At 41.4% G+C, this 26,058-nt stretch overlaps 1 long non-coding RNA gene across 1 annotated transcript in view; it reads left to right on the forward strand.

Annotated features, from left to right (window-relative positions):
* LOC135309456 (uncharacterized) overlaps window positions 1-25,652 on the forward strand; it is an 82,445-nt gene extending 56,793 nt beyond the window's left edge. The window contains exons 3-4 of the long non-coding RNA XR_010369719.1: window positions 16,774-17,214; window positions 24,761-25,652. This is a non-coding gene — a long non-coding RNA (uncharacterized LOC135309456). The remainder of the gene's footprint in view (window positions 1-16,773; window positions 17,215-24,760) is intronic.
* The last annotated feature ends 406 nt before the right edge of the window (window positions 25,653-26,058 follow it).

Below are 26,058 nucleotides of genomic sequence, written 5' to 3' on the forward strand. Positions count from 1 at the left end.
TAAATGCAAAGTTATACCCCAAGCTCAATTCTGAGACAGTGAGAGAGCTATTGTAAACAAAGTCAAGTAGCAAGATTTTTTAAAATAACATTGACAGCTTTGCAGGTTCATAAGTGAAGAAGGGAGGGCAGGTGGGCAGAGGTGAAAGGCCCTGCAGCTGAGCCATTCTCAAAGCTGCCACAATATAGGAGTTGTTACAGTGCGTGTACACATGGCTGATGGGAAACTTGAGCGAGATGCAAAATGGGCTCAGCAACACTGGGTTTCAAATATATCCAGTGAAATACCTATATTTCAAGGCTTTCTGGCGCTCCTTCCTCCCCCTGAAAAAGGAATCCTTGTATGGTCGGGGCAATACATGCCTAAGAGTGTCTCCATCCACCTTACTGTTGACTGAATGCCAAGTAAAATTTAAATAAAATTTGGCTAGAGGTTAGTGTTTAAGTAGAATCAGCGTCTTCCAGTAGAAATACTGGATATAGAAAGTAATTCTGAATACCAGACATGCAAGATTTATTTTTTGCTAATATGTAGAGGATGCCATTGTTTGAAGCAAAAGAAAAATTTCTTCAGCCCTAGGTTTGTAGGGAGATTGCATGCCAGAGACTGTCAGCCAGTAGAGCTTGTATTAAACATTAAATTTCTGTCCAAAGCCTGCTGTTTAGGAAGGAAGACATTCAGTCTGTAATGCTGCTGTCCTTGTCACTTGCAGTCGATCACATGCAGGTTTGGAAGACATAATTTCTTGCATATTTTGAGCTCTTAATGATCTGATAGGGAATTTACTAAAATGCAGGCTCCTTTTTATTTCTATATACAACTGACATGTCCCTGGCAATGCTTCAAGGCATTAAAATCAGTGTCACAGCTCTTTTCCCTCAGTCCACCACGATCTTTGTCTCCTGGGGAAACTCCCAAAAATGTTTGTATATTATTGAGGATGCTGCTGGCATGAATGGAACATTCGTGAAAGAAGCACATGTTCACATGCAGTAGGAAGGGTTATAGCAAACAGTTCAGGAAATGCACAAGGCATTTTCACTAGGGATCACTAAAGAGCAGTTACAAAGGAGTGTGGAAAGAAATCTGTATTGGTATCCACAGCCTGGTCCAAGGCCTTGTTGAAGCAGATAGGAAAATCCAAGTGGCTTCAAATAAGGCCCTTACTCTAAAAAAGAGCAATAAGTTAGGAAATTAAAGGAAAAAAATTCAAAAGCCAATGAGAAAGAAGAGATAAATAACTTTTACCCAAAACAAGCCATATGTTTCACCTCAAATCCAATTTCTGCTTCCATGAGAATGAAGACAAAGAAAATATGGCTATTAGCCTGTTCTTTGGGCCAAACAGCAGAGACCCCACAGGCAATGGGCCCTGAGGCACATGAGCCTCACACACTTCCCGTGTCATAAATGGGCCATGGCAGGAACATACTCATAAATATATTGGAAAGAGTAATATTAGTCTAAATGGTTTGATTCAAGCAGAGGCAATAAAACTCAAAACATATTTTCAGCTTGCCTCCAATGCTTGTTTCCTTATTTTTGCTTTTTAAAAAGTATATTCATATATTAAAGGAAGCTCTTAATTCCATTTTCTTTCTCAAAATGAGCAATGTGTTTGGGGATGGATGAACAGTGTGGGTTTGCTGCCTTGAGCCGTTGGAGTTACAGTCTCTGTGGAGCTTTTAAAAGTTTCTGAGGAAGCAAAGCCAAGGGAATTTTCCAAGCAGAGATGGCAGAACTGTGTAGAGCTGTGGGTTGCTGACAGAGATTGCTCAGGCTCAGTGCTTTCACAGGAATTGATGAAGGTCACCAAGCCACAAGCAGGGTTCAGTAGAGAGCACCTGAGTGATCTCATCCTTTGGTGTCACCTGGGAACTGAGGGATGAATATAGACTTTAGTCTTTCCTGCAGCTGGCATCAGGCAAGGTTGTCTGTATTTAAATGTACTCAATACCCCTGAAGAAGTTGAGGGCTCTAGAGATCTTTACCTTCCATACCAATCAGTGGCAGGATTTGAGGTGAAATTGGTTTATTCCCACAGAGAGAATGTTTGCATGGCGCTCCCTAAAAAGCCCTATCACCCCATGTTCTGAAAACACGGGCAATAAAGATAGAATTTAACTTTTTTTTTTCCTTTAAGAAAGGTCTGTTTTATCATTGCTTTTAAAACCATCACACAGAAATGGCTTAACCTGAAGTTTTCCATGATACTGCTTCAGAATTATTTTATTTGAAGTTTCAGCTAAAACAGTTCCACTCCCAAGGAAAATTGAAGACATCTTTTTGTCCAAGTGAAAAAAGAAATAAACAACTGTTCCTTTGAAAAACTGTAGCGCCTTTGCTTAGAATAGGAATGTAAAATTTGACAGAAGGACTGCTGTGGTCTCACAGATGGCACTTATACCATCAATGTGAAAAACAAAAATATATATAAATATGGTCAAGTTGTAAAGTTAAAAAAATCACACAGGCTTAATAGAAAATTTGCCAGTGTTTGGCAACTAAATTTTCAAGCAGCTTCAACATGCAAGGAGCCTGCTCCAATCCCCTCCCTGCTCTCATGCGTGCACTGTGCTGCTGCTTTGTGAGCCAAGAACTGAGTGGGGCTTGCTGGCATCAGCTTCTGGAGAACATTGTGGCACTGTATTGCTGCAGGTAGACAGCATCTTCTCTTCTCCCATTTCTTCCCTTGTAAATATCTACCCAGACTGGAAGAGGAGCAGACTCCACAAGTTAAAGAAATACAAATGAGATAGTGTGACTTATTTTATTAAGTGAAGTCTGTGATCATGTAAAACAGTAGCACAAAAAAACCCCCCCAAAAAATGAAAAAAAACCCCAAAAAATCCCCAAACAAACCAAAAAAGAGACAAAAACATAGCTTAACCGTAACTCCTTTAACACCTTTACATCTGGCTTTCTTTAACTTAAGAATGTTTCAGATTTGCAGCTTTACTGTTAAATTTGTGGTTATTTTATTTATTTATTTATTTATTTTTCCTCAGTTTTGGCTGTTACATAGCCCTGAAATGCTGGCAGCTGAAGTTTAGATTGAAACTACAAGCAGTAAAATTTTTGTGTCCATAACAGGTCCCTCCACCCCCATAATGAAAATAAATTATTTATATTTGTTTCAAAAGGGAGACAGGAGTATTCAGGATGTCCCTTGGCCAGCAGTTTAATAGAGAATTTGTCTCTTTCCCCACCCTTTTCTGGGTAAGATGGGTGAAATTTCTTTTGCAAGAACAGCCTCTGGCTGGCCTCCTGGTAGCCTAGTTTGTTTGACTTTGCTCTTGGGTGACTGCCTGCAAGCAAGCAAAGGCATGGAAGCTGAAAGCAAGCAGCAAGCTGATGCAATGGACAGGGCCCTTCGGGATCAACTTTATGAGAGCTAAGCAAAATCAAACAGAATTGAAACAAGCCCTGCCAAACACAGGATTCCCTCATCCCTGCAACTGATTAGAAATGAACCAAAGGCTGGGTGTCCAAAGCAGGATCAGTGACTGGGTGGCAGATGCTGTGCTGGGCACCAGAGGAGAGGCTGGGCATGGAGGGCAAACACGCAGCTGAGGGTTGCTTGAGCAAAGGGCAAACCCACACTTAATTCACAGAGCTCAAAACAGTACAACGGGGAATAACTTGCATTTGATGCTCAAGAAAACATTCTTCCCAGGAAACCCTCTTCTTTTCCAAAGCATCTTTGATAAAATAGCAACCTTTTTAAAAGCATTTGCACTAATCACCCACTATCTTGCTATTTTGGGGCTTATTAAGTTAAGAGTGTTAACACGCCACCTTTCCATGCTGAAAGCACATGAGAAGGTTTGAAGACTTGAGACTGATGATGTTGGATCCCAAACAGTGCCATCCTCTTCCTTCCTTGTAGGATACACAGACAGGTGAAAGCCAATTCTCTCAGGACAACCTGTATGATGTCCAGAGGCAAACAACCCCGTACATACAAGCACAAGCTTTCTTAGGACCAGTTACACCTCTTCTGCAATAGCAACCTTGGATGAGACCACAAGCCTAATCTCTAAAGCTCTTAAAAGGGCATTTAGCCCCAAGGTTTTAGCTCACACAGTGGAGATACTGAAGCCACACATGTTCCCTTCTGTCTGTGGGTCCTTTGTGCCCAAGAAACATCCATCATTCCTCTGTGGAAAGCACATGCCATAGTAAACTCTGCCTCTGCCTGGTCTCATGCACTTCCACTGCAGGCAGCCCTAACATTTGCAGTCTGTGGCCTGCAAATATCCTCCCAAAAACATAAGTAGTCCTATTTGATGCAGGGAACAGAGACATTTCTTTGAGTTTGAAACTGCTTGAGCCACAAACTCCACACCACAAGGCAAAATAACAAGAGAATCCCTCAACAGCTGTGATGGACAGCAGTTCCTCTCTCAGCTTCTGTCCCTGTAGACCATTAACAAAGCCCATTCCAAACTCAAACATTTTCACCTTCAGCTTATTTAAATTTATTTCTTCAGATGGAGTTGTTTTTCACTTTCCAGAGGAAATTCCTGGTTGCCTGAAGACCCTCTGTATAATACTCACTGTGAGCTGCATTCCACACGTCTCACTAGAATTTGAACTTCTTTGTTTTGCCCTTGAAAGCCTGTTCTGAGTTCCAGAAAGGAAGGGGAAATGATTGGGGCATTTGTGTCTTGCAGAAGCTGAGACAAGACATGCTTATTTTTAATACAGGAAAGGGATTCTTTTGACAATATCCATTCATTCTACCAATGACTGGGTTAAAAAAAATCTTTATTACCCCTCCAGTGGCTGCTGCACAAATTATTTTTGCAGGTGTACATGAGTCTGGTTCAAATTGCTACAGCACTACAATTGTTGACAGAGTTGCTCTCATTTTGGGATGTCCCTTTCCACCATAAGGGGATGGATTCATCATTTTCTCCTGAGTTATCCACAAACCTCTTTTCTTAGATTGTGTGCTTGTCACACCTGAGTGTACAGTGTTCTGGCTTGTGGTCTACAAGAAAGAGGAAGCAGGTGCAGGAGATAGCCTACTAAAAATGGAATTAAGCTTTTATTTAGTAATAGATTTAAGTCATCCATCAGGAGGGAAAAAGAGGTATTTCAGCCAGCATTGAGTCAGAGAAAGGTATCAGGATAAAATGTGTCACAAGAGAATGTCAGGTGGAATGTGTGGAGAAAGTTTAAATAACTGAGAGGAATAAAGTTCTTTTAAAAATTTCAAATTGAAAAGATGCAAGAAATTGCTACCTTTGAAAGAAGCATTAGATCTTCACAGATTGGATTGTATGATGCTTTCTGTAGGTAACTACATGTTATGACCTAACATTTTTCTTGGTCTGAAATTTGACATTGAGCTGCCCTTCACTGACATTCATTACAAGTCCAAATCAGGAAGCTCTTCTCCTTCTGGATGATGCTGTGGCAATTCTCCTCAAAGAGTCACAGTGGCCCTTCCATTCCACATCTCTGGAAAGCTGTGAATATTTATTTCCAGTCTCTTGTCACTCCACCAGCCAGCCAGACTGCACCTACTTCTACTTATAAGGGTTTTTCTATACCCATCCAAACAATTAAGCCCTTAAGACAGACCAGTATTGTGTAGCAACCTCAGCACCTCAAAAAGCATTTCTCCAAACAAACAAAAAAATTGACTGGCAGAAAAGAGAAATAGACTATTTCTAAAAATACCTCAATTTCAGAAAAAAAATAATAATTGAGAAGCACAAGTATTAGCTCTAGAAACACAACTGAAATAGTTGTTTTTATTGCCATTATAAGCACCAAACTCAGCTTTGTGGCCAGTCTCCATATAAAATTAACATTCAAGCTATACTGGTTAAGTACACAGAGACACTTCAAATAATCTTGATATAAATGTCTATTGCTATTATTTAGTGTGCTAAATAAAGTGAAGAGTTTTCAAGGGCTTTCTGTAGGAGCCTGCAGACACAGGACAAACCTCACTCAGAGTACTAAAGGGAAACCATTTCAGCCAATCAAATATATTTACATGTGTGTTTATATATTGGCATGACTTTTGAGATACTAAAATTAGATTTAGATCTTTGCCTCCAACTTCCAAGTGAAATTGATTCACTTGTTTCTAGTATGGTACAACATGATCTAAAATACACAAAGACAAACATTCTAGTCTTAGTCCTGGACTCCAAAGGAAGTGGCAATTCAGAAATCACACTGGCCAGCTGTCCTCTTACACCACCAATTTCAGCTAAATTCAACTTCATCTGGCAGAACGATCAGGAAGGCTCCTTTTTACTCAAATCTATGAGTAAAAGCATGTAATCACAAAATGATATCTGGCTTACTGTCATGTAGGGAAGTAAAAAACTCAGTAACATCATGATACACAGAAGAGTGGATTTTGTTTTAGTTTTACAATTTGGAGTGTCTTGTTTTCTTAATGAGCACTGAAAACCAGAAGTACAGCACAAGTCTTTCAAAAAGGAGTAGAGGTGGAGGAGCTACTGCATGAGCACAGCAACACAGGATCATCTTGCTTCAAAAACATTTTACTGTTTTGAAACAGTACACAAAGTCATAAAAAATAGCAATAGTCTTTGCCAAAAAAGCATCCAGAGGAGAAGAGGCAAGGAAAGAACAGAGAAGGAACAGTGGAAATAAATCTTTCCAAACAAAGTGACAAGTCCAAAAATAATGAGAGCTAAAGTTCAAAGAAGAATTCCAAACCAAAGTAGAAAGAGAGAACAGCTCTACACAGGCCGTGGGGGCACTGGGGGTGCCTGTATGCTGGGGGGTACCCAGCAAACACTTTGTGCTGCCTCTCAGCTACCATTGAGGGTTCAAATCAGGACATCACCACTTGACAGACATTTTTCAGAAATTCTTGTTTATGTGTCCTGCTACGATGTCTGACCCTCAAAGTTTTCCAATCCCATCACTCACTTTAACCATTAAGATTGTTTCCCCCCTACACACTCAATTGAATTTCCAATTTTTTTTAAGTTGCTGTGATGGCAACTTCAGCTTACATTTTGACACCTTCCAAATTAGTGACAACTGGGTGGTCTGGCTGATATGTTGTATTTTCCTTTCCTTAGCCACACTTCCCAATGGCTTCCTTCTCACCTTTTATTCTCCTAACAATCAGGAGAGGAGGAAACACAAAACAGCACAAACTCAACACACAACACGCAGAGGATGTGGTTAAAGGCAGAGCTTTAACTATAGCTTCTGAGGCAGACCACAGGGTCACAGGCAGGGGATTAACTCCTTAGGAAGACACAGCATTCCTTTGTTTTTCAACAGAATAAATACAACACAGCTGAGCTTAATAGAAGTGTGTTCACTACCGGATATATTACACACACAGCAAACTCATTTAGCAGCATGATCTGTGTTCAGAGCTTACAGCTCTCTTCAGAGACAGAAAAAATAAAAGGGTGCTGAATCATGGTGCATAATTTTGGGTGCCTCTCAGTTCAAACACCAGATATTTCCTTTGTGGAGCTCAAAGACAAGAAGTAGCTTTCACACATACCAGGCTTGGCTACGTTAGTTGTCAAGGACAACCCATCCTTCCCCACCCACTGCAGCCAAAATCTCTTTTTGCTCACTACTTGTGGATTTTTCATCTTTTCTTGTCCTTCATATTGTGTACTTTGCCCTTTCTTTCAACAGAAGGTATAGAGACATAAAACAGGCATAAGATGAACATATACAATAAAGTTTTTATAATAAGATATGTTAGTAAATAAATAAGAATCAGCCTAAGAGAGCATTCGGACTAATAAATGCAAGTCCCCCTTAGGAGTCATACAGCAGATCTAAGTTAGCAATAAAACAGCAGCAGACAAAACTTGCCTACCAGGCTTTCAGGCATCTAGGACAGACCAGATTTTCTTCTGCTTCCTTACAGAACCACTTCCTTTTGCTACAACAGACCATTGACACAGCTTCGTAGAAAGAAAAGACATTCTTTCTTTTCTTTATTTTCTTCCTGAAAGAAGCACTGCCCCTTCCTCAAAAGTATTACCAGTCCTTCTCTGACAAAAGGCTACAAGGTGGCCTAAGCTGAAGGTACATATAGGAGCAATGAACCACAGGCACTGGAGATAACATTGAGCCATGGATATTGCCAGGTTCAGCTTTGATTTAGAAGGAATGAAGGAGGAAGTAGGGAGCTTTTGGGGCTTGAAAAGAAAATGGAGGCTCTAGAAAATGAGGCTGTGCTAAAAGATTTTTTTTTCTCTAGGCTCTTCTCTTTTGCTCTCAAGTCTGGTTTCCTATTGAGTAAATATGTTGTATGTGCATGTTCTTGTCTGTGCAATTGCTCAGGGACAGAACAGCTCGTCTGGTCCACCACAGCATAAGTTTAAAGGAGTGCAGAGGGTAAACTGGGTTTCTAAATCTGATCCTAGGTTCTTCACCATGGCTTGAAAAGGTTAAATCTCCAAGAGCCTCAGGCTAGATCCTGGCACAGCTGATGGAACAGCTATCTTAGTTGCAGGGGTGAGATAGCTCAAATGCTTGAAAATCCAGGCATGAAATGCAATTTATTCAGGCCAGAACTTTTTCTTTTCTGTAAAAGTATCCCATACCAAAGTGTACTTTTAAAGCAATCCTCTATATATATGCTTGTTCTCACAATGAAACAAGAGACTAAGTGATCTGAGTTTCTAAATCAGCTGTAGAGGGGCAACAGAAGTGTCTTTATTTCTGCTTTGTAGTGGCAGAAGAAAGAGCCATATGTTAGTTGACTTTTTTGTATTGATTGCTCACAGTCCTTGTTATAAAGGCTGGCAGATTTATTATTGCATCTCCTCAAAATAACAATGCTCTGTATAAGAGGGAAGAAAGAAAGACTTCTGACTTGAGAATTATTTGCATTAAAGCAGTGCCCAGAGGCACTGACAAAATCCAGGACTCTTATGCTGGATGAGGTAGGAATGCAGGTTAAGAGACAGCTCTGTTGTAATGTTAATATTTGCTTATGCTATAATGAGTCAAGAGTCACCAGGGGGATTTTGTGTGAGGGGCTGAAGTGTAGGTAGACTATGTGATGCTCCTGAGGTAATGTGAGAGTTTTGACTCAGAATCAGGAGATTAACATGCCCCTCTTCAGGACAACTTTGTGCTGCACCAAAAGACCATTCTTTTTTTCCTTTTAAAGGGCTCTAGTTGTGCCCAACCACTGTCTCAGCTCTCTAAAGCTGGTAGCTGCAAGTAATTCAATAACACAAATGTTCTGACAAAGTAATTTTTAGCCTGTTAATTATTCCCAAACACATTCTTTCCCCTTCAAGTGGAACTAGATGACATCAAAGCCGTTTGAGGGATGGAGGAACACTTGAAGTATTAGCAAGAACAATGGAGCAGACTACCCATTTTATTCCAATTAATTTAAAGGGGAGAAGGCTGGAGATTGTCCAAGTTTCACCTTGAGCACTGATAACAGAAAAAGACAAGACATTGTGGGAGTCCCAAACTACCCATCTCTGCTAGGTTATACTAATATCTTAGAAAGGGAATGCAGGGCTAAAAACATTGCTTGGAGATTGCAGAGAGCTCTCAAACTCAATGGGATACAAAATAAATGATCTACCACACCTACACAGTCTGGTGTAAAATCAGAAATATTGAAATTAGAGAGAGAAATGTGCAAAGAAGAGTCTCGCTTGGAAATGAAGGCTGTATTACCTGAATATATTATTACAATACACAGAAGGCAATAGGGGAATGATGGGATACAGAAACAGTTTCTACAGCATCCAGCTGGGATGGATATTCCGTTCCAGTGATAGATTTGTCTCTTTGTTTTTGACCTCCCTAAGAAAGACCTAAGAAAACTTGTGGACTGATAAAATCCTTCTGGACTAACTTTGCTAGAATAAGTGCCGAGTGAGGGTTGAAAATGTCTTAATTTCAGCCACATTAACTTTCTAATCCTGGATTGAGCCACGCTTTAATTACAGGGCAAAATCCTGTAACGGGAGTTCAGGCGTGATCACTTAGCAGAGAGCAGTATGGACAAATGTGTCGCTCCCTTCCCCTTCCCCTTTCTGTCAGTGCTAATTTGGTGGAAGGAGCATGGGAACACTCTCTGGAGAAGCAGGGATTTCTCTCCTTTCCTGTGTAGCTCTGATATAGGCATACAGGTAACACCTGCCTGAATCATATAAGACCTGAATATAAATCTAATGAAGTCATCACTGGAGCCAGGGCAGGGAAAATAAAGCACTAGGGAGAAGTGGTAGAAAGAACTTTGGAGGAAGTGAGATATGATGGATTGTGCTTTTATCTGTGGTAAGGAATTTGCAGTGTCACATGGAGAAGTAGACAATCATTATTAGAAAAACAATTATGGTTTTTTGACACCCCCACAAGATGCAAAAGAAATTATTTTTGGTATGATTTGGTGGATGATCTGCTCTCTGCTCCAACAAATCAGAGACCCAGAGCACCAGGTCTTGTTGAGAAGCTTCTGCATGTCTGCTTACAAATAACAAACATGCTCTGGCCCAGTGGTCAAAGACTTGTATATAAAATCCTGGTGTACAGCTCATTTACCTACCAAGGACAACAATGTGGAGATCCCTGTGTTAAAGAGACAGAATGTTAATCTGTAGTGCAAGGCATACAAATCCTCCCCAAATGCAGTCACTGCTGTGTTACTTGGGCTCCCAAGGGTAGCAAAGTCCCATATCAGAACCTTTAATCTGGTCTGAGCCTTGGGGCATGAGTGACTTCAGGCTGTTCCTGTGCTCTGCCTAAATAAGGCTATGTCAGGCATTGCCAGTGCTGGCTGTATGCTCAGAAGCATAGAGCAGAATATTATTGCTAGGAAACTGTACTTTGCAGAGTTAGGCTTCTGAATTTAAAGGGGCTAGAACTGAGCTGGAGAGTGGAGCCATTTGTATTATCCTTGTAAACAAACTACTCAGTTTTTATGGAGCATTTTTTTAATAGGGGAGATCTATAAATAGTTTTTTTTCTTAATGTTATTCACAAGAAACATGCGTGGACAATATTACAACTTCATACATCAACAACATTGAAATGAAAATAAAGCTGTGTCTGAAGTAAAGTTGAAATGACTAAAGGCATTTTGATTCTATTTGAGTTCACAATGGCAAGAAAATGTCAACAGCACAATAGTTGAATTTCATAGTCTAGTGGCATCATTTTACACTAATTTCTGAATTTTTGGTTACTGGCTCAACTGTCATAGTAATGTGACCAAAATCAGAGCTCTCCTGCTTTTTGAGCTTCAGGAGATGCTATTTAGACTCCAAACTCTTCAGCTGCTGCTTCAATAAGGATGGTCTTTTAAAATGAATTTGTTTTCCTTAATGAACAATTTAAAATTTCTTTCCAATAAATAAAGCAGTCTCAAAGTAATCAGGACATGTATTAAATGTACTCTAATACCATATAACAAGACCAGATGGGATCTTCTAAACATAAGTACCTGGGAACAGGGGGCAAGTGCCTATGGATATTAAGACTGCTGCAGAATCTCACTGCAATTTGTTAAACAGAACCTCACTTGAATTGTTCAGCAATGATAAAAAAATCAGGGTATTTCGTAATTGTTATTTCATTCCATTCTTCTTGTAGGTTGTCATTGCAAGGGAGGTCAAATTCAAGCCAGCTGTAGGACCTAAACCATGAGTTTAGTCACTTCAGCTGGAAAACTAGGTATAAGGCCTGTATCTATTATAAAAATCTATCATTAAAAAAAGAAATTTTTTTGAGCTTTTTATAACCCTGAATGAATTTAACTATTTGAGACCTACTTCCAAAAGAAACTGGAACTAAGAGAATGGCAACAAACCAAGTCATACTCTTATAGGACTGTCCCAACTAACATGGAGTAAATAATACAGCTCTACAGAAAACAGAACTTAAAGGTCTGGAGTTTTAGTAGGGTACAGACTGGGAACATGAATTGGAAGCAGGACTAAATTCAGGAAATAAAATAAAAGAGTAACTCTATTTGCTCTTGCCAAACCTGGTGTAAACCTGGAGTTATTCCATGAAAGCTGTGGAGTCAAAGAGCCTTTATGACTTTCACTTGGATCTTCGGAATGATGCATCTCAGCGCTACCTCCTTGCATACCAGAGCAGGTCTCTGACACTCACACAAGTTAGGAGGGTTCAGACTAGGAATACCCTGTCAAACAAAGTGGAAGGAGTGGTCTTGACTGCTTTTCATCTTGAAGTTCTAAAAGCTGCATGCCCATCCCAGCCAAAAAGGAGACAGGAAAGGACCATGCCTCTAGGGGACAAGTACCTGATTTTGGATGATGCACAAAGGAGCTTTTAGGTATGAACACAGGATGGTTGGAAGTAAATCTGAGCAAACGGAGGACAGAGGTGGAGCCACTGCAGTGCCCCGAATTGGTGACATGATTTCTGGCAGTAGGGAATAAAAACAAAAAGGAATTTCTGGGAAATGGTTTTCAGTTACTGTCTCTGGATCCTGATGGGATTTGTTTCACCTGAACCTATTTCTGAAATTAGTTTGTATCTCTGCACGTCTGTCCATGTCTGAGAGGATGCTCTGCAATAGACCTGCAAGAGGGTTAATCTCCTCTTGTTCTGGTACGGTTTTCTCATCCAAAAGTTCCTTTTTTTCTTGGAGTTAGAAAAGAATAATATTATCTTGCACCTTCTTTCTTCCCAGGTGATAGGATTATGTTCCACTAGGCACTCTCCTGCAGAGGCCCACCAGAATATTGTTTCTTCAAGAACAAATTATTTAGAAAGATCAAAATATCCAGGAGGAATTATCTTGGCTGCCCTTTAAAAATCTTTCTTCCTCATCTTCTCCCTTTCTTATTTTTTCTCATTCCTCTCGTGTAAAATGAAGCTCTTTTTTTTGGCAGAAACTGTGGCAGATCCAAAATGTGTGAGCTGAGAACAGGATATTGGATCCTTGGCAGGAGAGAGATGGAACCTAGTGCCCATGTCCGTGTCTCTCTACCATGTTGAGCAGGGAAGTGAGCACTATGGAGCCTGAAATCAGGCACACTGTTGTTGCTGTTAGATTTTATTGTTGTTGTTACAATTGTCTCAGGGAAGCAGAGCTGTATAGAGGATGTGGAACAGAAAATGCTGCAGATGGAAGGAAATTAAAAAAAATATTTTGCGGATTAATTTGAAGACTAGGAATGGTCCACTAGGCAGGGTATCAAACCACAGTGAGCTGGAGAGCTTAAGGCAATTTGCTGAAGTATAGTTTATAGTTCCTGTGGCTTTTCCAAGTTGAGGTTTTGCCCAAAAGATAAGAACTTTCTTAATACATCTGCAGGTAAATTGAGGACATCTCAGAATTGTGAAAAGAGGGAAGCAGGAAGCAGCATAAAATTGTAATATGCTGGATTTCAGGCATGACCCTGGAACTTGTTGTGAATTAAGCATCCAGTTCACCCAGACTAGCTGGTGTTCCGTGCCTGAGAAGATTTGAGTCTGAGAATCTACTAGAAAACAAGTTTCCTCCAGCACAGCTGGTCTCTGGCATGTTGTTCAGGATGAGATAGAGACTTCAGATATACTCAGGGTGGCTCACTGTAGGAATAGGTGGATATAATGACTTCCAGATCCGGATATGGAAATGCTGGAAATAGATTGTCCCCACCAAGGAATCTGACCCAAGGGGGGCTGGAACAGCAAGTTGTTTGTTTAACCATGTTGCTGTAACACACCAGAAGGTCACTGCCTGTTGGTTGTAAGTGGATAGCATGGGATCCTAGCTGCCCTCTCTGCTTTATATTGCTAATAGATTGGAAAGGGGACTCCCTGTCTACTGAGGTGGTTTTTCTCTGAATGATGACAAACTTTTTTTTGAGTACTATCTTTTTGTCCTGGGACAAAGTTTATTTTGTCAGATTTTTATTCTGATGGATGCAGTGTATCAGAATGTAACAGGTGAAGAATGAGCAGCTTCATAGTTCTGTCACTGTTTGGCAAGGCAACCATTTGTTGGTTTTTTGATCTCTCTTGACCTCAGCTTCATTGTTTGTAAAATGACAATAATGATATCAGCTGCTTTTATAAAAAGCTGGAAGATAAGGTGTGATAAGAACTATCTGATGATAATCCTTCAATCAATATTATGAATTACCCCCCTGCTTAATTCACTTTTATGCTATCTTAAACCTTGTCACTGATTTCTCTCTTGGTTTACTGGGGCTGTGTACGAAGGAAATGTGTTGGAATTAAGTCAAACCACATGTCTTCATTCTGTCTTATCAAAGTGAAATCACTTCGTAAGACATTTTAAGTTCAGCAAGGCCTGTTTGGTTTTGAGCTCCTGTAATTAAGGCAAACAGGGTAGAATGTGGAGGAGGGGGAGGGTCTCCTTTCTCTGTGCTGTGACTCAGCACAGTGGTGGGTCGAGGAATCCCACCCTCAATTCATCCTGTGTCTCCTCCTGCCAGACACTAGTGCAGAATTTCCAGTGGTTAACTCGGAGAGGAATCTTTTCCTTCTCAGCTTTGTGTCATGTGCCATCACTGGAAATTTCCAGAAAATATCATTAGAATTAATTTAATTTAAATTAGATTTCACTACCTGGATTTGGCTTTTCAAGGCAAAAACTGTTCCTCAGCAGTACAGTTTTTGAAGGCCCAGCTTTGTTCCCCACTGCTTACATAATGGACCTATCCTGAATTAAATCCAGCTGAAAGTCTGCCTTTGAACGACTTGAGGCACATCAGCATTCAGAGAGTCTCAAGGTACAGAGATTTGGCAGCATCTGTGCATGCCTTCACACTCCAGTGTTGTCCCTTGAAGGGGGAAGGCCTGCCAGTTATTGAGTGTTATTCTACAATTAACCCTGTTGGGAGAAATGTCCGTGCCATCGCGGATTGTAACTGTAAAGGTTGTAACAAATCATCACAATGCAATCAACCCTAGCCGTGCTGAAAACCTTTCCTTTTCTCTCTGGGGTATTTAAAATGTCATTTGTTATGCACATTTTTTCCTTTATATGTTTTATTATTAATAATAATGCAATAATGATGAAAATATCTTCGAAGAAGCCTCAGGAAAGGAATTTTATAAACATTACCGTGGAATAAAATAAGCGCATTCCATTTTATCAGGACATTTTCCATTATAAATGGCCAGCTTTCTCATCACTCTGCCAACAGCTATGCCTGCCATCTGTTCACTGATGTCATACTATAAAGTTCACTCACAAAACTGCTCGTTGGGAAGTTGAGGGTTGTGCTAGAGAAGTTTTGTTTATGAATAAATATGCTGGCATCTCTTGAGTTTTTGGGGTTGTTTTAAGGAATGAATTTGATTTGCTTTAGAGTTCAGATTACTGTCTTCACTTTACAAAGATAATGTTTTCTGAAATTATTGTAGATTTTGGCTCTTCATATTTTGGAGGAATAGCATTGATGGAATAACTGTTGGACATCTTGAGAGAGTGAATCCAGGAACTAGGTTTTAATAAAATGCTGTACATTTGTCTTCTGGAAAATAGACTCAGTCCAGCATGCTAAATTTGGCATCTTAAATTACTAATTTATGCCTAAGAAAATACAGGTCAAATCTGGTTAGGAAGTGAAAGGGGAGGGGAGAGAGTTGTATCAGTGAAAAAAGATAATTTTATTTGAAAGAATGAGAGAGAGAAAAGAAAGAAGAGAAAGAAAGTCAAGAAAGTAAGCAAACAGATATCTCTCCCCGCCTCTCCCCCCGCCATCACCCATCTTCAATTTTTAGAAAAACCCACAGAAATTCCAGGTGGGAAATGAAAATGTTATGGTTTCAACACTTCCTCTCTCCCAGGAAAAAGACAATTGTACTTGGAAATGGCAACAAAAACATAATGGAAACTTGATGTCAGGGTAATGTTCTGGCCAAGCTCAGCCTTGGCCAGAGCACACTTTCCATCATGTATCATCACCAGTGTCCGGTCTCTCTGAACTCAGAGGAGCCCACACCTTTCCTTCACCACCGCAGTCACAGCAGCGCCAGGGAGTGCTAAGTTCATCTCCCCTGTTGCCCCAGCCCTGCTGCTCCGCTGCTCCCCAAGTGCTTCCCAAGAACCTGCTCCGGCTGCCTGGTGTGTGGAGACTGCACGATCTGTAAACCAGGCAGGCTGGACTGGTAGGAGTTAGAATGTATTCTGAGTCAGGAGTGGTGAGGACACGAATGCAGCCAGAGGACAAACTCCTGGGCTTTGAGACAGTGTCAGGTTTTGGGTGGCAGAGTAGGAGCAGGTGTCCAGGGTGGGGGTCAGGGTAGGAAGATGTGGATATCAAAATCATACTGGCTGGTGTGGGGAGCTTTTGTCATTCCCACATGAGGTGAAAGCAGTCTGACTCCTGACCCACTCTCTGTGTGTCTGAAAAGAGGGTCTCCCATGGGATTTCCTTGCTAGGGAAGACATGCTGACATGGCTCAATGAGGTGTGGACTCCAGGTACGCACCATGGAGCTTTAGAAGAAATATTATCCAAGGAAGGCAAGTGTTGACAGCTGTTCTTTGGTGCAGACCATAAAACACTGGGCACAGACAGAAGCTCCTTCTGAGTTTCTCCCCCTAGACTTTCAGATCATCCATGGTACCTCAGCCTTGGTGCTGTGGACTTCAGTAGGATCCTATAGCCAGTTTCTGTTTCACCATCAGACTTGCAGACTGTTTCTTTACACACAGAACACTGATGTTAGCAGAGGAATAAAATAGGAGTTTGGGAAGAAAAAGAACATTGGAGACTATTTCTTAAGAGAAGAGAGGGAACTTTGCTTACTTTTCTTTTTTTTTTTTTTTCAGGAAAACAAGGGTCAAGAAAGTTTCCTTGGCTATGCTGAGGTTGGAGAAAGTAAGATGCCAGAAGGGTAAGAGCTGAAGTAAAAATGTTTCATACCAGAAGGCAAAAAGATAAATGTGGCCAGGAATAAACTAAAACTGGAAAGGAGAGAATTTCTGACCATTTGAGGAGTGAAGTTCTGGCCTCCCCAGAAGAGGAGTAGGGATGAAGAATCCAACTTGCCCTCTGGTGGAGCTTTTCCCTGTATGAGAAGAGGACAACATGCTTATTGGAAGAAGACATGTGGTCCCAGGAGGACTGAAAGGGATATGACGTGCCCATGTTTTCTGTTCTTCTCCCCACAAAGCCAAAGTATTTGGCCCTGGTTTCTGAAGCATCTCCCTGCTGAATCCAACATCGTTGCCTATCTAATTTGGAACACCACATTTGTAATTAAGTCTCGGGTAAGATCTTTATTCAGTAAGTGGCCCTAAAAAGCTTTTTTTTTTTGTCCTTGGCCAAATCCCAGATCACTGAAGAAAGCAGTGCAGAATCTAAAAATTAGTCAATTTAATAGAAAATGGGAAATGTTCCTGTCTCAAGTGCCCATCTGTGTCTCTTTATATATCCTAGTCTATATATAGGTGCTCTGAGGGCTTGCTACAGATAACTGGAAAAAGGAAGGTGAAAAGAAAGAAGCCACTTAATTTCCTCTTGCCCTTCCTCCAGCCTTCACAGTGTTTGCAACCCCCACCCCATCAGTGCCAGTTTAACCCCTTGAAGGCTCTGCATAGTGAAGCCACAAACCTGGGAGGATTGGAGGAAATCCCACCTGCAAAGTCAAGTGGCAAGGAAATGCTTTTCTTTTTTAATCGCTGTGGTTAATCCTGCCTTTTCTAAACACTGTCGGAGGCTGGAGTTCATAATTTATTTTCTTAAATTACCATAAATTGGAATTTATGGGCCAGGTGATTCTCTTTGAAAAGGGTCCTTGTGCACTGGAGATGGGAGGGTGGGACCAATCTGTCAGCAGGGAGCTTTTGGACTTCTCCAAAAGCAATTCTTTGTTTTTCTCTCTTCGCATCAATGTTCCCCCATAGAAAAATAAATAAATAAGCATTCAACCTTCTTTTAACAGCTGCCCACAAAGGTTCTTTTCTTAACTCTTTTCCCCCCTGTTTTTATTGGTCCTTCTGATTTCTTGGCACAGCAGAGGAATAAGAGCGCTCTAGAGACAGTAGGATCCTTTTAGAGACACCTTGATTTCAGTGCCTCTTTTTTTTAATGTGAGACATTCTGGGGGCAAGTAGGTGGGCTTTTTTCCCTGAAGGAGGACTTCAGGGAATAGCTCAAGGATGTCTTGGGACTTGCAGTTTACCCCTTTTTACCATGAACCAATTACCTTGTTTATGCTGAGGAGGAGAAGGATATTGTTTTATGTTCCCAACAACACAAATTTCCTTGAGTTAAGTACTCTGAGCTTCTCTACATTGCATGCTGTATGCTTTTTAGTGAGGTTTATGCTAACATGTTTTACCTTGTGCTGCCTAGGGCTATGAAAGGGAATAAATTGCTTTCTGGGTCTCCTATGGATTGGACCAGGCATAATGGGATTAAATTGCACTGAGAAAGATTCAGGTTAGACATCAGGAAACACTTTTTCACAGTCAGAACAGTTAAATGCTGGAATACATTGCCTAGGGAAGGGGTGGAATCTATGTTAATAGAAATTTTTAAGAAGAAGTTAGAAAAATATTTGGCAGAAATATTTTAATATAGCTGAATTCTGCCTTAGGACAGGGGATTGGACTCAACTGGTGTTCCTTAGCCCTTGCTTCTCTTCTACCAATTCATCCAAGGATGACTTCACCTTTCTGATCCGGGAGGAACTACAGTTCACCTAGTGTAATGTTTCTACATTAGATTGCACTTCCAGCCCATTTCAAACATTGAACCGTGTTACTGTCGTCATCCCTGCCCCCTCGGGCCCCCACCTCCACTTCCTTGCTTGCTCCCACATGTGGAAATGAGTGTATATACTGGAAAATTAAGTTGTTCCAAAGTTTCCTGGCTACTGCCTGATGCCTACCAGACCATGGACCACAGACTGAAGAATGTAGTCACTGTAGTGACCTCCTGAGGTCCATTCCAGTCCTAATTCCTCTGCTCCTAGCAGCACTCATGTGATTCATCACCATGGCTCTATTGACGCATGATAATTTGAGCTTTGGTAATAATTATGCTCCTGAGCCCTGGGAGAGAAAGGACTGCTTATTGGTGAGATGGACAGCCTGGAAACAGGACAAATAACTTCAAAATCATGGCCTTTTGCAACCTGCTGTTAGGAAGTCCATTAGGTCCAGACCTTAAGATATTTGAAATCAGATAGCCTGTCTTCCATGCCTCCAGACAGGTGTGCCATTTCTGCCCATGAACAGCAGAGATTTCTGAAAAATCACATGTCAGCAGAAATTACTTGCAGAGGCATTGACTGAAAATTGAAAAAGCCACAGAAAAATTGGTATACTTGTCTTTTTTGCTTACTTATTCACATATCTAGCCAGGTTCTTTGAGGGTTTTAAGGTGTGATGTATTACTTCGCTTGGTTTGCATGAACATCCAGGAGAATAAAAATCAGTATATTATGTGCCATTCAAATTTTCATAGTTTCTCTATAGAAAGACTTGCCAAATAGTTTTAAGATGTATTTGGCCTTCTTGGGACCTAATTCACACCCACAGAGTAACGAGTCCAGTTTTTCCAGTTTCTGACTCCAGAAGAACCTCAGAAAGACCTTGCCATTTGCTCTAGATCTAGCTGAACAGTGTCATCTGAGATATGCTCAGTTCTGGATATCTGGTTATCTTAAGAGGTGGTACAGCTCACACAGTCCTTTGATAGATACTGATTTTTTTTCTGCCAATCTCCCCATCATCCACCCTTAGGGAATCTGCCATGAGCAAATCAATATTGCCTGAAGCATGGCTTTCCATCCAAAGCCCTGGTGGTTCCAATTCACCTGCCCACACCTGCTCTGCTTTCCCTCTACCTTTGTGTTGTGCCCCTCAGTCACCTGGGTGTAATGGTTTGTGGATGTTCCCTGAGAGACAGAATAATACAGACCTAACTCCTGGAGTTTGAATTGAATATACAAAACCAAACAAGATTCTCATGGACTAGAAATGGTTAGTTCATCTAAGTGACACAGAGAACTGCTTCTTTCCTCCCACTCTGGGTTAGGGACACTTTAGATATAGGCTTGCACTGTCTGGGATTTGTTTGTGAAGTCTGTCTGCTCCTTTCTTCCCACATAAAATCTTCCAACTTTAATGCCACAATTCCTGTCTCAGAGATTTGCACTCCTTCATTGTGTTCAATGCCACTGAACACAATTTCCAGTAATTTCTGGAAGAATCACATGCTTGCTCTTCTTCTAACCCAAATCCAAGGTGACAAGAAGTATAATTCTCCTGCAAGTTCCTAGCAGCTAGAGACCTGCGAGATCTTTGCATCCAGCAACTCATTTCCCCCTTGCCTTTGGGCTGTGTTTTCCCTTCACTCTGCATGGGAAATCTGGAAGTTTCCCAAGGACAGGAGAAATGAGACATTGGTGAATGTCTGCAGGCTAGAGAGTGAGCAGTGTCCGAACAGGGATGCCAGATCACACACTCATGAGAAAGCTGACTGAGCAGCTGATGGAGGCCTGTGGCTTCAGGTCTGAACTAGATTCAGGATTATAATTTTAATAAGCAATTTTTCCTAATGAAGCCAGGTTTCTGGGCAATGCAAAGGCTGATGGAATACCCCATCATTTTTGGCATCCAGGAAAGTGATTTTCTGACCTACATAGAAGAAGGATGATTCTATAGGGCAGGCATTTGGTTGGGACACTTGGGACTCTCTTCAAGATTTGCCACAAATGCAAATCACCTAGGCCAAGACTTTCAAAAACAACTAATGAAGGAGGAAGGAGAGTAGCTCAAAACGGCCACGTCCCCACCCATTTAAAGTGGGATCTGGCTTGCTTTGGGGACAGATGACAGAAAAGGTTGGCAAAGAAGCCCAAGGACAACAAGGTATGAAAAGACTTTCTAAATAAAGGCTTCACGCTTTTGCTGGAGAAGTATGATGGACTGGGATGACAGACAGCTTGAAACCATCTCAGTGGCCTTTAGAGATAGAGGGTCCTTTGACGAACCTCTGGCAAAGTTTATTTTTTAATACTTTTTATCTGATGCTTGTTTTTCCATAACAGCTAAGTAATCACAGTCTGCCAACCCCCTTGCTAGATACCAGGAAATACACATGGTGAAGAAGTCATGACTCATGATATAATCTCTTTCGCAAACTTGAATGCTGTTTGTGAAAGTGACTTTTCTGATGCTGAATACAGTGTTGCACTCACATATCTTAGCATTGACTAAGTACCTCTTCTCTAATGGGTCACCTATTTGTCTTCAGCTTAGAGTGTTTTGAGACCTCTGCTAATCAGTTTCAGTTGCTCAGTTTCTCTAGTAATTGACTCAAGGAGACACCACTCAATCGTGTAAGTCTTGTCTTCTTAGCAAAATGAGGTAAATATTTATGTATGTATTTGAGTGCTTTTAGTCATTAGGATCTGAAAAAAAGTAAGACATCCAATAAGACCTGCAGGAGTGTAAAGTCAGTGCTTCAAAAAGGTCAGACTTGGAGATCCTGTTATGAGTCAGAACCTGTAAGTATGATCTGGGTACTCACATCAGTGGTATGAGCCATGGAAGAAAGGGGGAAGAAGAGTGCTTAACAAGAGGGACCCTTTCTCATCCCTCTGCATTGCCTGTCCTGAAAGTAGTAGTCTGAAGACTGCTGCATGATTTAGAGGTTACCTGCACAGCCCAGTCTCTGACTTCCTTCCCAAGCATGAAGCACAGGGGCAAAATCCACCCTGAATTCACTCTGCAGTGATGCAGGACACAGGGAGTTCTTAGTTCCTCCTCTGAACACAGGTGTGTTTGCATAGGAGGTGCCTTTACACCTGCTGCCTTCTCAACCCTCATTTTGTATGAGATTCCCTGGTGGGTAGGGTATGCTTTGCTGGGAAGAGGCAGGAGTGAGAAAAGCAAGCAACTATCTTCCAGACTTAATTTGCATTACATTGCTGGCCTGAATTCCCAGGGAGTTTTCAGATGTGACTGCAGCAGGGTTTTTGTGGTTGATTTCTTATTTGGTTTTCCCAAATTATTGGGAAACTTGCTTGGTTTTCTTTTTCTTCCCTCTTGAGCACTTTGTCTTATGTGTGTCTGGCTTAGTCCCTCTTCATATTTAAACAAATAACAGATTTACTGGGGAATGGGGTATCATCATGACACACAGCCTTCAGGTCTTCTCTGTCAGCCTGGGACTATCCCTGTTATCTCTTGTGAAAGGGAAAGAGTTCCTCAGGTCATGACCTATCTTTGTCCCCATCAGCACTGCACCTGCATTGAGCTCTGTATGCTGATCAGCTCTGAACCATGAGAAATACCTCAGGGCCACATAGTCAGGTGCTGTGAGCAGATACAACCCCAGTGGTTTCCTGATCAGAAGACAAATGAGTGAGTCCTCAAGCCCATGTGTCTGCTTATAGCTTCTGTAAGTAAGCAACTGGTTAAATCCTCTGGAGCGTGCCAATATCTATGTGGAACTATTCTGCTAAAGGAGGGGAGGGCTGGGAGGGGAAGGCACTCTCTAAATCTTTGGGGAAAGAGAATATGTTGTAAATAAAGCTACATGCCATTAATTAACTTAGCATAATCACCCTGTAATTACACCGATAATCATTTATCTTGGGCTCAGACCAAAAACCCTAATGGGGAAAATCCATCATATCCAATTTTTGTCCAGATGCTTAATTCCTCTACTAAACTAATCCTAACAGTTCTGTCAGCCTCATTATGGTGCCATTAGAGATAGAAACTAGAAAGTGTTCTGGGCATCTGCCTCCCTTCCATGCTTGTCCTAAACCATGGGGGAAGAGGGTAGAGAGGAGCTGGGAAACGTGAGCTGCCATATTTCTAATGGACATCATTAATAGTTGTGCAAAAAATTGTTGCCAATGTTTTGAAAGGAGTTCACAAGTAGGGGACTAATTGTTCGTTCTGGCATTGAGTGAGGAAATCTAGGCACCGATGTTAACCCCAGGTGAAGGGCTGGCATGAGGCAAACATTGTTTCAGTCCTTTTAAAGCCTTTGCAAAGATTCAGGGCTGGTGGCATGGAAAGTGGGAATAAGGCTTTCTGGGAAAATTTATTCTCTGTTATTGCAAAATTTGGTCTGAAGTGCCATGACTTTAAAGTAACACTGTAGGTATATGTCTTGCTTTGACCATTTTGCCAGTACAAGGATGTTATAGAACAGGATAAAAAATTGTCTATAGGTTACATGAGAAGTGGATAACAGCATATTTGGACATTCTTCTGTTCCTCAACTTGAAGCTGCTACAATTATCTGCATAAATTTAAAATGTATATAACTATTGCAGGCCCTGAATAATTCAATAATTGATCAAACAAATTAATAACTTAGAATTAAACAAGGTCTTGACCAAAACACGTTAACTCTCGTGGTTTAAATTGTTAGCCTTAAAGATCTTGTCTTGTTATGTGACCAGATGATTTTATAGAAGACTTCCCAGTCTTGTCAGATGTTTTTCTTAGCTTGAAAAAAAATGTAGTGCAAGTCTGGACCAGGCGGGTTGGTCTCTATTTTGCAATGTTCTTTTTTTGGGAAAGAGGCACTGCAGGATGAAGTCCTGCTTTGAAGGTGGAGCTCTCGTTCCACGGAGGAATTTCACTCCTGGCAGCTTCTGTTTCATTTAGGAGCTACACCTAAATGTTGCTTATTATTTCCTGGTAAGCACTGGTAAAGAGGTCATCCACGCTGATGAATGCATTCAGGTCTCTGCAGTTAATTATGGCTCTAACAACGAACCAGCCTTCAAGGTCCTGAAAGGCATCACTGCTTTCTTGAAAAACAGCACCTACTTCACCTTCAAATGCATTCATGCTGTGCTCCTAAAATGACTTCTATTCACCTACTCCCTCATACCTTGCTTTTATTTTATTTAAGGAAAAATAATATTTATATTAAGGAAATCCAAACTAAGCAAAGCACTGCTTTTATTCCCTAAATAGGGTTGCACTGAGATTGTTTTTCTCATCTATGTAAAATCACAGGTCTACCTTCCTGAACAGTTTCTTTGTATAAGAAAATGGTTTCCACCATTGGGAAGGGACATACGGTCCTATGTGCTGCGTTTCAAAGTGGTCCCAAAGAACTGCACTGAACCCCATAATATGAGTCTGTGTTCACCATAGAGCCAGGGCAATAAGGGGAGAGCTGTGTTCATGTGCCTGTAGAGGCAGCACTGCTGAGCACTCTGTGAGCTGAAGAAACACCAGAAACACCAGGCATTGCTGTTGGCCCCTGCAAGTGTGAACCTAGGGAAGGGCAAACATGTAGGAGGATGGAGAGTCACACTGGGAAGTGATCTAAGGACTGATTGAACCAGAAGTTGTCTTTGAATTTTTCTTCCATTGATTTGTCAACAGAGGTCAGCATTAGCTTCCTCTTCATCCCTGCTCTCTCTTCATCAGCCCTTTATGGTAAAAGGCTGAAAAGGCTGGGAAAACCCTCGGGTTTGGCCACGCTGTTTTCTCTATCAGGGACCTTGCTGCCCTTCTGGTTGTTCAGCCCTGGGGTTCCTGCTGTGGGAAGGAGGCAGATGGCTCCACAGGCAGGTCAGATCAGTAGCTGTCACTGCTCAGGCCACCTTGTGGAAGAAGGCAAGGCAGAAAGATGAAAGATTCATGTGTGAATATGTTCATGAGTATGTGGCTTATCATAAGTGACCCCTCTCTCACCTGTTCCAGCTTGTTGGCTGGCTTTGGGCTGCATTTAACTCTGCCACTCCCTGATGCTTAACAAAGTTTTCCTAGAAATTTTCTGGCCTCTCCAGAAAGTCATGAAATCCTCTCTTTCTTCTCTCCTCAGGCACACGCAGAGGACGGAGGTGATCAATGGAGACCTTACCGGTTATTTATTTAACAAGGGAAACAAACCTAAACACAAAGAAGGATGGTTAAAAAAAGAATTTTTAAACAAACTCCAAGAACAGCAGCTGATCCTTCTCTTTTGTAAACAAGGCCTTACTGTAATCTTTTTAACTCTTGCCACAAGCCAGATTTATCTTCGGACATCCTGCCCAGAAATCACTGCACTTTGCAGCAGAATAAACATTCAAGGGACCCAGCCACACGGACACACACAGAGAAGGAGGTAGAGGGACTTGGAGATCAAGAAGGGCTGGGAGAACAAGGTAGTGCAAAAATGTTTAATTATGATGGCACATAAAAGAGAAAAAATTCCAGAGAAATCAAGTCCTTGTGTTGATTGTGTGTGGGTGGATAACTCACTTCCTTCATGCTCTCCTCATCCACTGGTGCCGCACACAACATGCGAGGACTCCAACTCCTGTGCCTCCACGTCATCTACTTAAATCACTGAACTATATACAGAAATAAAAGCTTTGAGATAAAGCTGGCACAGGGAAAGATGGGCAACTTCCCCAGCAGAGCTGTGGCAGTGTGACAAGCACTTGGATCCCATCCAGTGAGCTGAAGCAACTAAGACTCAGGCCTGAAGCTGAACTGAGCTGTTTGGTCCTGACAGAAACCTGCTGCAGTGACTGCAGGAGGTGGGGGAGCCCTTTGCCTGCAGAACATGTGCATTTCACCCACACAGCCTTGGGGCCAGCCCACTGAGCCACTGAGCACCCCAGTGGGACAAGGAAGCACCCAGTACTGCTCCTTTTTATTTTTAAAGTGCAAACTTCTGGGCAAATGCCCAGGAATTCAAAGCTGGGTGCAGAAGTAATAAAAGATTAAAGTTCCTTTGTCATACAGTAATACTGAGCTCTTTCCTATACCAATGGTAGAATGAAGCTCAGAGTTTTTTAAAAGGGTTATATTAGATACTATAATAGCTGTCTTAATAAATATTAAAACAATGGGTGTTAATACAGAATCTGATGAAGGTGAGCAGTTGTATACTGACAGCTGTACTTGATTGATCTGAAAATACTAAGAATTTCCACATTTTAGCAAATTCTAAACCAATCTATTTTGTCTGTCCTATCAGGCAGGTAGGCATGAGGCTATAGAGCAGCAGTGGTTCAGATACCTGGTGGTGTGGAGCAGAGAGGCACTTAGAGGGCTTCTGTGCTCTTACATATGGGGTTCAGGGCTGTACAGAATTGATCAGACAGACAGGTGGCAACATGGGTCTGAATA

The sequence above is a fragment of the Passer domesticus genome, chromosome 10 (assembly GCF_036417665.1).
Source record: "Passer domesticus isolate bPasDom1 chromosome 10, bPasDom1.hap1, whole genome shotgun sequence".
Classification (NCBI taxonomy): Eukaryota; Metazoa; Chordata; class Aves; order Passeriformes; family Passeridae; genus Passer; species Passer domesticus.